A 10482-nucleotide genomic window follows, 5' to 3' on the forward strand; every position below is an offset into this window, starting at 1 on the left:
TGGATTTTATATCCGCAAGAAATACTGTCCGTTGTTTTCCTTGAAGTGACAAGCTCTCTTGGTTCATCTTGGAAAAAAATATCTCTTAAAGACCCAACACTGAATAGCCATAGGTAGTTTGCATTATTTCTTTAAGTAAAAATGGTGTTGTATGAAAGAAGTGGTTAGTACAGCTTGAGACTCAAATGATCACATGTATTTTTCTGTGGTACAACCATTATACTTTCCTGTGCAGCTGAAGTGCCTCATACATACTTCCTATTTCATCACAGAGAATATTACAAAGATGTGTACTCAAAGGTTGAGACTTAAAGTTAATAATTGTTACAGCTTCATCAATAAAGTGAAGTGCTTAAGTAAAACTGGCTTTTTTTAAACCTTAGTTTTGACTCACTGACTTCTAGCACCATTTGGTGTCATTGTCTGATTCCTGCTAAACACCAGCAGTTTAACCCACCATCAGTGCAAATGTCAGAAGAAGAACGAGATCACGTCCTTTGCAGGAGCATGGTTGGAGCTGGAGCCCATTATCCTTCGCAAACTAACGCAGAACAGAAAACCAAATACCCCATGTTCTCACTTATAAATGGGAACTAAATGATGAGAACACATTGGCACAAAGAGGGGAACAACACACAATGGAGCCTTTTGAGGGCAGAGGGTGGGAGGAGGGAGAGGATCAGGAAAAATAACTGTTGGGTACTAGGCTGAGTACCTGGGTGACCAAATAATGTGTACAACAAACCCTGGTGACATGAGTTTACCCACATAACAAACCTGCACATCTACCCCTGAAGCTAAACTAAAAGTGAAAAAAAAAGGAAATAGTTTTGATCTTGCAAGATGTCTTAAAGGGTCTCAGCACCCTCTAAGTGCTTGTGGAGTGGCCTGAGTGTTTTGGCACCCTGGTCCTGGAAGAAGGGGAGAGGAGAAGGGAGCTGCGGAATGGTCAAGAGGAAAGCCATGAACCCCGACTGACCCAAGCACAGGCGCTGTCTTAGCCTGTGCAGGGCAAGCTGCCAGAATACCATAGTCTGCGTGGCTAAAACAGCCAGCATTTATTTTTCGCAGGTCTGGAACCTGGGAAGTTCAGATAGAGGCAGTGGGAGATTTGGGGTCTGGTGAGAACCTGCTTTCTGGTCATAGATGGCCACTTTCCTGCTTTATCCTCACAAGGCAGAAAAGAAGAGGTGTCTCTGGGGTCCCTTTTACAAGGGCACTAATCCCATCCATGAGGGCTTCACCCTCAGGATCTAATCACTTCCCAAAGGCCCCACCTTTTAATACTATCTCATGGGGGGTTAGGATTCTGACATTTGAATTTCGGCAGGACACAAACATTCAGTCCATGCAGACGCCGAATGCACAAGCAGGTGCTGTGGGCAGAGCTGGAGATGACAGTAGGGAGTAGCCTCTGATAAGCCAAGGGCAGCAGGCTCTAGTTGAAAAGAGAGGGTATCAAAGACAGCAGAGCTTAGTGAGAAACAGCTGGCTGAGAGCAGGCAGGATGGATTATATAGCTGGCAAGTGACCGCTTCACTGAGCCGACTTCAGTTTGCGGGAGTGGCTGTAGGTGGTAACAGCCGTGAGTGGGTGCAAAGCTCTTATGTTTCTAATCCCGCAGTGTGCTCAGTATTGTATTGTCCTTTTTCTGTGTGCATCTAGGCTCTTCCCTCTCGCTGGTAGGTGCTGGAGGGCAGGACCCATAACTACTTATCGCCTGGCCCAAAGTAGCTGCTTGATAGGAGTTTTCAGAATGAATAAAGATATAGACAACATTGTTTATTATAAACGATGATAAGTTCAGCTTAGCAGGACTGGCTATTAAAGAATAATGAAATAGAATAGGTTCAGGCAGAGAGGTGTGAAGAGAAAACTACACTGTGTCAGGCTAAAGGAGAAGCACAGTCTGCGTGGACAGCAGTCAAATCTGCAAGGTGACCCATTTCACTTCCTACCATCCTTAGCATTTCTCTCTTTCACCAACTCTGGTCTTGTATTTTTTGTTTTTTTTTGCTGGCCACGTTTTATTTGTTCTTTTTCTTCAAATAGGATAACTGAAGATACAGACAGTGTGCAATAAAATAAAATAGATGAAACAAATTCTAAGAGACTGCAATGCCACATGTTACATTTAACCTAATTTTATTCATGCTTGTCTTGGGATGGGGAATAGATCATTCAATAAAAACATACAGTAAAAACAAAATACCTTATCATGTACAACTTTTAAACTACAATAATGATATACCTTAATTACTTCCATGCACACAAATCATTAGGCTTTAAAAAAAAAAAATAAACACAAGACTTTTAGGAACATTTTATAATAAAGCAGTTCCTAATTTTTCTTGGTAGATAGACGATGCACCTACAAAATACAAATTCCTATACACAGTGAGCACATTACTTAAAATGAACACTTAAGTAAATTAAGTACGTGGACAGCCTTAGGATAAGCTGACATTATATATTAAGCTAGGTAGGCAACAAACCATAGTGCCAAATTGAAGAAGTGTATTTGCAAATACATTTTTTAAACCAAATTAATTTTTATAATTAAATACAGAAAATATACTGATACGCTAAAATAAATAAGATGTGATGTATTAACACTTCACTGTAAAGAATGCATACCAGAACATTTATAAAGAGCGAGTGAGTCTTATTAAGAATAGTTTACTGCAATAAATGCTGGCTAAATAGAAGTGTGTATTGTGAAGCACTGGGTGGTATATGTTTTGCTACATACTCTTCTTACCTTGAGGTAGATAACACATGTGCACCAAATTCAGCATTCATTTTCAATTGCTGCTGGTATCATGTCTTTTAAGAAATGTGTACAGTATGAAAAACTTGAAAACACTCATGAGTGAAAAATATTTTTGGAAAAAAAATAGATATTTTCATGCAATTATGTAGAGTCTCGCTGTGTAAATTTCAAGGCCAGGTTTGTTTCCTGTAAAACAGATCATCATTTTATGAGAGAATGTTCTTTACTTGTCTTAGCGCATTTTTTGTCTCCTCTTGTGTTGCATTATTTTGCTTTATTCTTTAATTTTGTGTGCAAACGACACGCCAGTTAAAATGAAAACCATCTCACATGTAGAAGAAAAGTCCACATTTTAAAAACCAATAATAAAATAAACCAACTAATAAAATCCTTACTAAATGACACCATTTGATTCAAGTAAAAAGTGACTTAAACACTAGTTATAAAAAAAAAAGACAAAATGCTTTTCATGAAAAATACAAAGAAAATGTCTGCTGAGTGTTTTAGTTCAGATGTTTCAGAATGCTGCTGTAAGTTTGATGAGGAATTTGGGGGGAAGATTTCATAGCAGAAGGTGTTCATGTGGCCTGTATTGACTTAAGTGGTGACCCAATTGGACTGTGAAATTGTGGGATGCCTGTGGACTCGAGCTGCTTGTTAGAGAGGAACTCCCCACTGTTGTTCAGAAATCCTTCCTCATTTCCTCTCTCCCCAAACTTCCCATCCTCTACTGGCTCAGTCTCTAGCATTTCAGGATCTTCTTTCCTGCTAAAGAACTTGTCCAAGTAACTGGTGCAAGTGTTTTCCTTCTCAACTTGTTCATCCTTCCTTACCTCACAAAACTGATTTATGAAAAAACAGTCGTCCCCACCACTCACAAACTGGTTGTCCCAAGAAGGTTGGTACAAGGCTTCTAACTGAGCCAGATTTGCCATTCCTTTTTCCTGTTTTTCTTGGTTTACTGACTTTGATATCACACTTTTCAATTCTAGTTGGGACACTGAGCATTCAAGTCATTTAATTTATCAACAACATCAGTAGGCTCATGTTGGGAAATAAGTTGAATGGTTACTGCAATAAAGGAATCAAAGTCAAACCCCTGATTCTTTTCTTTTTCTTTCCCAGCCAATTGCTTTGATGCTTCCTCTAGTGCTATCTGGGCTTTAACCAATCAATTCCTTTCACATTTTGTCTTGCCTTTCTAATCAGATTTTTTTAGTTGCTTTGTTCTTTCCAGTTGGAAAGATCTATGATAAGCCTGGGTTCATAGTAATGGTTAACTCAACTCTCTCCAAACTAAGTTATCTAAATATGATGATGACCTCATTTTGTAGTTACAAACATGGCTACACTCCAGATCACAGTATTTGTTTTTATGATTATCTGGCTCATAAGGCTCAGTAGAGTAATTGGTATCAAAAGCAGGAGCCTCCAGATACTTTTCCCAATCTCCACATATTTTCAGGGATCAAATTGTACTTCTTCATCAGTGACATAAGACAGAGATCTTGGATTAAGCTGAACTTCATCAATATCAAAGTTGTTGTGTATAGGCCAATCATGCTCTGAAAACTGACAATCATGGTACCTTTCCCAGTTATAAACGTGACTGTGAGTTTCATCCGTAAGCAAAACATCATCAACTTTATCTTCAATATGAAAACGATGACTTGAAATTAGCTCATCCATTGGAAAATAATATGTGCTCATGTAAGGACGAGAGAGCACTTCTGCTGTTAACTGATCCATGGGGCTGAATGTCAAAATTTGTTTCAGGAAACCCAGTGCTTCTCAAGTAATTCCTGGAAGCAGCTGAGTTAAAGGTTTGTGTGGCTCAGTCATGTCACTTCTAATGTAAACTGGAATTATGCTAAGAAGCTCCTGACGATCTTCCTCATGTGCAGCAAGAACAGATTCTAAAATCAGCAGCATCTGTTAAAGTTCATGTGCACCTGCAAAAAGTATTTTACCAGTCAGCATTTTGAAAAGATGCAGCCTGCAGCCCACATGTCAATGGCTTCAGTATAATTATTATGAGAAGGTAAATGATGTGGAGATCTGTATCACTTAGTAATCAATCCTTCAGAAAGATGATGCTTATGGGAATAATGAGGATCCATGATCCGTGCAAGACCAAAGTCACATATCTTCAGCACCAGGTTTTCAGTATTAATGAAAAGAATAGCTGGTTTGAGATCTCGGTGCAGTACGTTTGCAGAGTGAATATACCTGAGCCCCCGTAGCAGCTGATACATGAACAGCCTGGCATGCTCTTCCAGTACAGGGCCCTGCTCCAGCACATTAGCCAAGTCTGTCTCCATCTACTCCTGAGCAATGTAAACACTGTTCAGCTCCGTAAGAGAGCCCACATCGTCTGTTAATTGGCTTCTGCTGGGACCAAGAATTTCAAACACTTTCACAGTGTTATCATGGTCAAGTCTCTAATAATTTTGATTTCATGTACAGCATGTTGACACTCTGGGGATCAGTAAGGACAATTTTCTTGATGGCCACTCTTTTGTCACAGTCATTGTCTACAGCAGAAAAAACCAAGCCATTGCCTCCACAACCCGCTGGTTTTAAGTCCACAAACCTAGAACCCAGATCAAAACCATGAATGTTCATGAAACTTTCAAATTTCTCCGCCATTTTGAAACCCTAATTCTTGCCTTTTCCTTTCAAATGGTTGAACTTGTGTAAACAAGGAAACTGGCATCAAAAGGAAAGATTTTTCAAAAAGGGAGAAGAAAAATAATTATGCTTCCACAGCAAGATGGTTTCTTGATGTTCACTGCATATGCCAAACAGGCCTGTTGAGTTCCCCTTAGACTTAAAGCTCAAAAAACTCTACTCCTATCGAGAATTAAAAAGATTGCAGTACTCATAGTTCAAGAAAGGGGCAGCAACTCTGCAGACGTTTAAAGAAAACACTCAAGAAACTCAAACGGAATGAAATGACATATTATACACTCATATTACTGTGCTAAACGATTTGACATTTAACAAACATGTGAATAAATATGCACACAACAGGCTTCTATGAACATTCTCCTCACTAGCTCTGAGCAGCGTCGTTCTAAGGAGCTGGTAGGCACCATTTCCGTTTTGCTTCTTTGCTTCCTTTGTTGCCGTATATTTCAACAGGAAGCCCTGGCAGCTGTTGCTTAACAGAAGATGTCTTTTGTTAGTGATCAGGTGGCTCCAGCTCAGCACACTCACAATCAAAGCTACCGTCCATCTTACTCTGATACAACAGGACTTCTCGACTCCTCGAGAGAATGCGGGGCGGGCGGACAGCCCCCAGTGTCGGCTCAGGTCTCCAGGCTCTCGCTTTGCCGCAGTTGCCGCCGAGTAACCGTGACCTGACTCTGGTCTTTTTAAAATGTATGTTCTTTGGTGGGCAGGGGAGAATTGCGTGGGGTGGAAGTAGACTGTCTGTATCCGTGGGGAGCTTTGGTTGATGTTTCCAGAACCAACCCAGGCTAGAAGACTTTATGTTTGTGCTGCGGGTGGAAATCAGAAACCAGGAAATTGCATCAACTAAATTCCGTAGTGGAATGGTACTGCTTCCATGAGGGAAAGTCTGTCTGGGTAGATTTAATTTCACAATCCGTCTTTAGTGAAGGTGATACTGATGGATCATTTCTGTATGCTGGTCTTTGCACGTATTGCCTCATGAACACACACAATAACCTTATAAGATTATATTATGGATACGAATACCAGCTCAGAGATATTAGGAAATTTGTTCAAGGTCAAAGAGTGTAGAAAATTCAAGCCCAAGTTGTTCTAAAGGTGGTTGTGTTGGAAAGGAGGGTGGGATGTGCTTTCACTTGAAATACTAACTTTGACTCTAAAGGACAACAGTTGAATTTAATTGATGAGAAATATAAGAATTTCTATCTGTAAATAATACTGGGGCTCACTTCACTAGTAGAGAGGGAATAAATTATCTACCTTTTAGAGGTGGATGATTAGCCTCAGGGTATTGGGCTGCTCTTTAGCTAATTACTTTGCTGATGTATTAAATGGCTATTGAGTCTAAAAGGTGAGCAGTTCATTTCCTACAGACAATCAGGTCAAACATAATTTCTGTAATAATAATAATAATTATGAAACGTACCTTCATGCTAGAAAGGGAGCTGTCACAGGTGTCATCTGAAGCTGCAGGAGGGTGAAGAAGTACAAGAGGGAAATCATCAACAAGAATGAACTGAACATGAATCCTTAATGGAAACCTAGCTACCCATTAAACAGCAGAGGTAATTGAGCTGTTTAATGGATATTTTAATTTTTACAGGCTATGAGATTGTAGTTTGAAAAATTATCTTTTGAAATAATAATGTGCACAGAATTGATATACTGAGTTACCATAGAAATCACCTTCAGTGCTATTAACACTGCTAATCATGTTGCTTCACCCTTAATGTGTTTCATAAGTATAAATGCTTCCTAGCAGCTACATAAATCTATCTTACTTTATAATTTAAGACTACTCTTTTTTTCTGATTCTTTGATAAATTTAATTCCCTGAAAAACATCCAGCTTATAAATTTAAACAAACATAAAACAAAACTCGTATTTTCTGGTAGCAAATATCGGTTTAGAATTCTATTACTTGGGTTTCATTTTTCATATTTTTTTCTGTCACCTTACATCTCTAGAGTCAACTTGAAGTCATTACTCCGTTTGTCCATGCATTCATCTATCCATCCATGATCCATCTTCCATCCATCCTTCCATGCAACCATCCATCCATCCACGATCATCCATGATCCATCCATCCATCCATCCTATCCATCCATCCATCCATCCATCCATCCATGCATCCACCCACCCATCCATGCATCCATCCATCCATCCACCCACACAACCATCCATCCATCCATCCAACCATCCATCCATGCATCCATTCATGAGCCACCATCCATCCATCCAACCATCCATCCATGCATCCATCCATGTATTTATCCTTCTAGCCATCTTTTAACTCATTACATAAATTAAGCACCAATTACATGCAAGGCTTTGTGCTATACAGGCACTCTGGAGCTTATACAAATAAATTACACAATATGCCTCCTATAATCGAGTTTGCAATCCAGCAAGAAAAACTAGACCCAAATGTACATTGTGTATATAAGAAAGTTTTTGGTAAATAGTTGAAGAGTATGCATGTAATAATGGTATCGGAGAAAGAAATCACTTCTGGATAGAGGCTGATATTTCTTCTTAGATATTTCATATACAATAGGCAACACAAACTGTACATTTTTCAAACTAAATTCACTAATTCTTCCTTCACCTACCACTGAATTTTCCCATCATCTGCATTCCCCATACTCAGTGGTTTCAGCTGCTACCCACTTAAATTAGAAACTAGAAATAATAGAGTCATCCTTGATTCAGATTTCTACTGTACCTGAATTAATCACCAAGTGTCAAATATTTTGCTTTCTAAAATTTTCTCGGATCAATTTCGTTCTTGCCATACTTAGCACAACTATCTTGATAGAAACCTTCATGAGTTTACCCATTAGATTATTGCAATAGTTTATCAACTAGTTTTTCTGCCTCTTATCTTGTGCCTTGCAAAATCTTCTTTCACATAACAGCTGGTGTGATATATTTAGACAAAATCTGAAGTCCCTTGATCAAAAGTCTTCGATGGTTTCCTATAGCTGGCACCTTCCCTACTATGTTGCGTGCAACGCCAACCTCGACCTGTCCTCTGTATTTCTCTAGCCTCATCTTCTTACTCAAGAGCTAGGCTTTAGGATCTCTGAACTATATTTTTTTCTTTTTGAAAATTATATCAGAGCTTCCATGATGATTTGGAGGGACTATTTTCAAATCACTACAAATATTTCATAATTAATATCTGGTTGTTTTCTAACCAATTGAGTAATTTGTTGCACAATAAGCCACCTCACATCTTTCAGCAAGAAATACACTAAGAAGATGGCCGAATAGGAACAGCTCCATTCTCCAACTCCCAGCGCGAGCGACACAGAAGACCGGTGATTTCTGCATTTTCAACTGAGGTACTGGGGTCATCTCACTAGGGAGTGCCGGACAATCGGTGCTGGTCAGCTGCTGCAGCCTGACCAGCGAGAGCTGAAGCAGGGCGAGGCATCACCTCACCTGGAAGTGCAAGGGGGAAGGGAATCCGTTTTCCTAGCCAGGGGAACTGACACACACAACACCTGGAAAATCGGGTAACTCCCACCCCAATACGGCGCTTTAAGCAAAGAGGCACACCAGGAGAATATATCCCACGCCTGGCCGGGAGGGTCCCACGCCCACGGAGCCTCCCTCACTGCTAACACAGCAGTCTGCGGCGATCTATCGGCAAGGCAGCAGCGAGGCTGGGGGAGGGGCGCCCGCCATTGCTGAGGCTTAAGTAGGTAAACAAAGCCGCTGGGAAGCTCGAACTGGGTGGAGCTCACAGCAGCTCAAGGAAGTCTGCCTGTCTCTGTAGACTCCACCTCTGGGGACAGCGCACAGCTGAAGACCAACAGGGGAAACAGCGGGGGCCGGTGCAGACGCGAACGACTCTGTCTGACAGCTTTGGGGAGAGCTGTGGATCTCCCAACTCGGAGGTTGAGATCTGAGAATGGACAGACTGCCTGCTCAGGTGTGTCCCTGACCCCTGAGTAGCCTAGCTGGGAGAAATCCCCCACTAGGGGCAGTCTGACACCCCACACCTCACAGGGTGGAGTACACCCCTGAGAGGAAACTTCCAAAGGAAGAATCAGACAGGTACACTCGCTGTTCAGCAATATTCTATCTTCGGCAACCTCTGCTGCTGATACCCAGGCAAACAGGGTCTGGAGTGGACCTCAAGCAATCTCCAACAGACCAACAGAGAGTCCTTCTGACTGTCAGAAGGAAAACTATCAAACAGGAAGGACACCTATACCAAAACCCCATCAGTACGTCACCACCATCAAAGACCAGAGACAGATAAAACCACAAAGATGGGGAAGAAGCAGGGCAGAAAAGCTGGAAATTCAAAAAATAAGAGCTCATCTCCCCCTGCAAAGGAGCGCAGCCCATCGCCAGCAACGGATCAAAGCTGGTCAGAGAATGACTTGGACGAGAGGAGAGAAGAAGGCTTCAGTCCATCAAACTTCTCAGAGCTAAAGGAGGAATTACGTACCCAGCGCAAAGAAACTAAAAATCTTGAAAAAAGAGTGGAAGAATTGACAGCTAGACTAATTAATGCAGAGAAGATCATAAACGAAATGACAGAGATGAAAACCATGACACGAGAAATACGTGACAAATGCACAAGCTTCAGTAACCGACTCGATCAACTGGAAGAAAGAGTATCAGCGATTGAAGATCAAATGAATGAAATGAAGCGAGAAGAGAAACCAAAAGAAAAAAGAAGAAAAAGAAATGAGCAAAGCCTGCAAGAAGTATGGGATTATGTAAAAAGACCAAATCTACGTCTGATTGGGGTGCCTGAAAGTGAGGGGGAAAATGGAACCAAGTTGGAAAACACTCTTCAGGATATCATCCAGGAGAACTTCCCCAACCTAGTAGGGCAGGCCAACATTCAAATTCAGGAAATACAGAGAACGCCACAAAGATACTCCTCCAGAAGAGCAACTCCAAGACACATAATTGCCAGATTCACCAAAGTTGAAATGAAGGAAAAAATCTTAAGGGCAGCCAGAGAGAAAGGTCGGGTTACCCACAAA

At 40.9% G+C, this 10482-nt stretch overlaps 1 pseudogene; it reads right to left on the bottom strand.

The window, feature by feature from the left end:
* Window positions 1-3276: 3276 nt before the first annotated feature.
* LOC104681662 lies at window positions 3277-5422 on the bottom strand (annotated as a pseudogene).
* Window positions 5423-10482: the final 5060 nt, after the last annotated feature.

This window comes from Rhinopithecus roxellana, chromosome 9 (genome assembly GCF_007565055.1).
Source record: "Rhinopithecus roxellana isolate Shanxi Qingling chromosome 9, ASM756505v1, whole genome shotgun sequence".
NCBI classification, from domain to species: Eukaryota; Metazoa; Chordata; class Mammalia; order Primates; family Cercopithecidae; genus Rhinopithecus; species Rhinopithecus roxellana.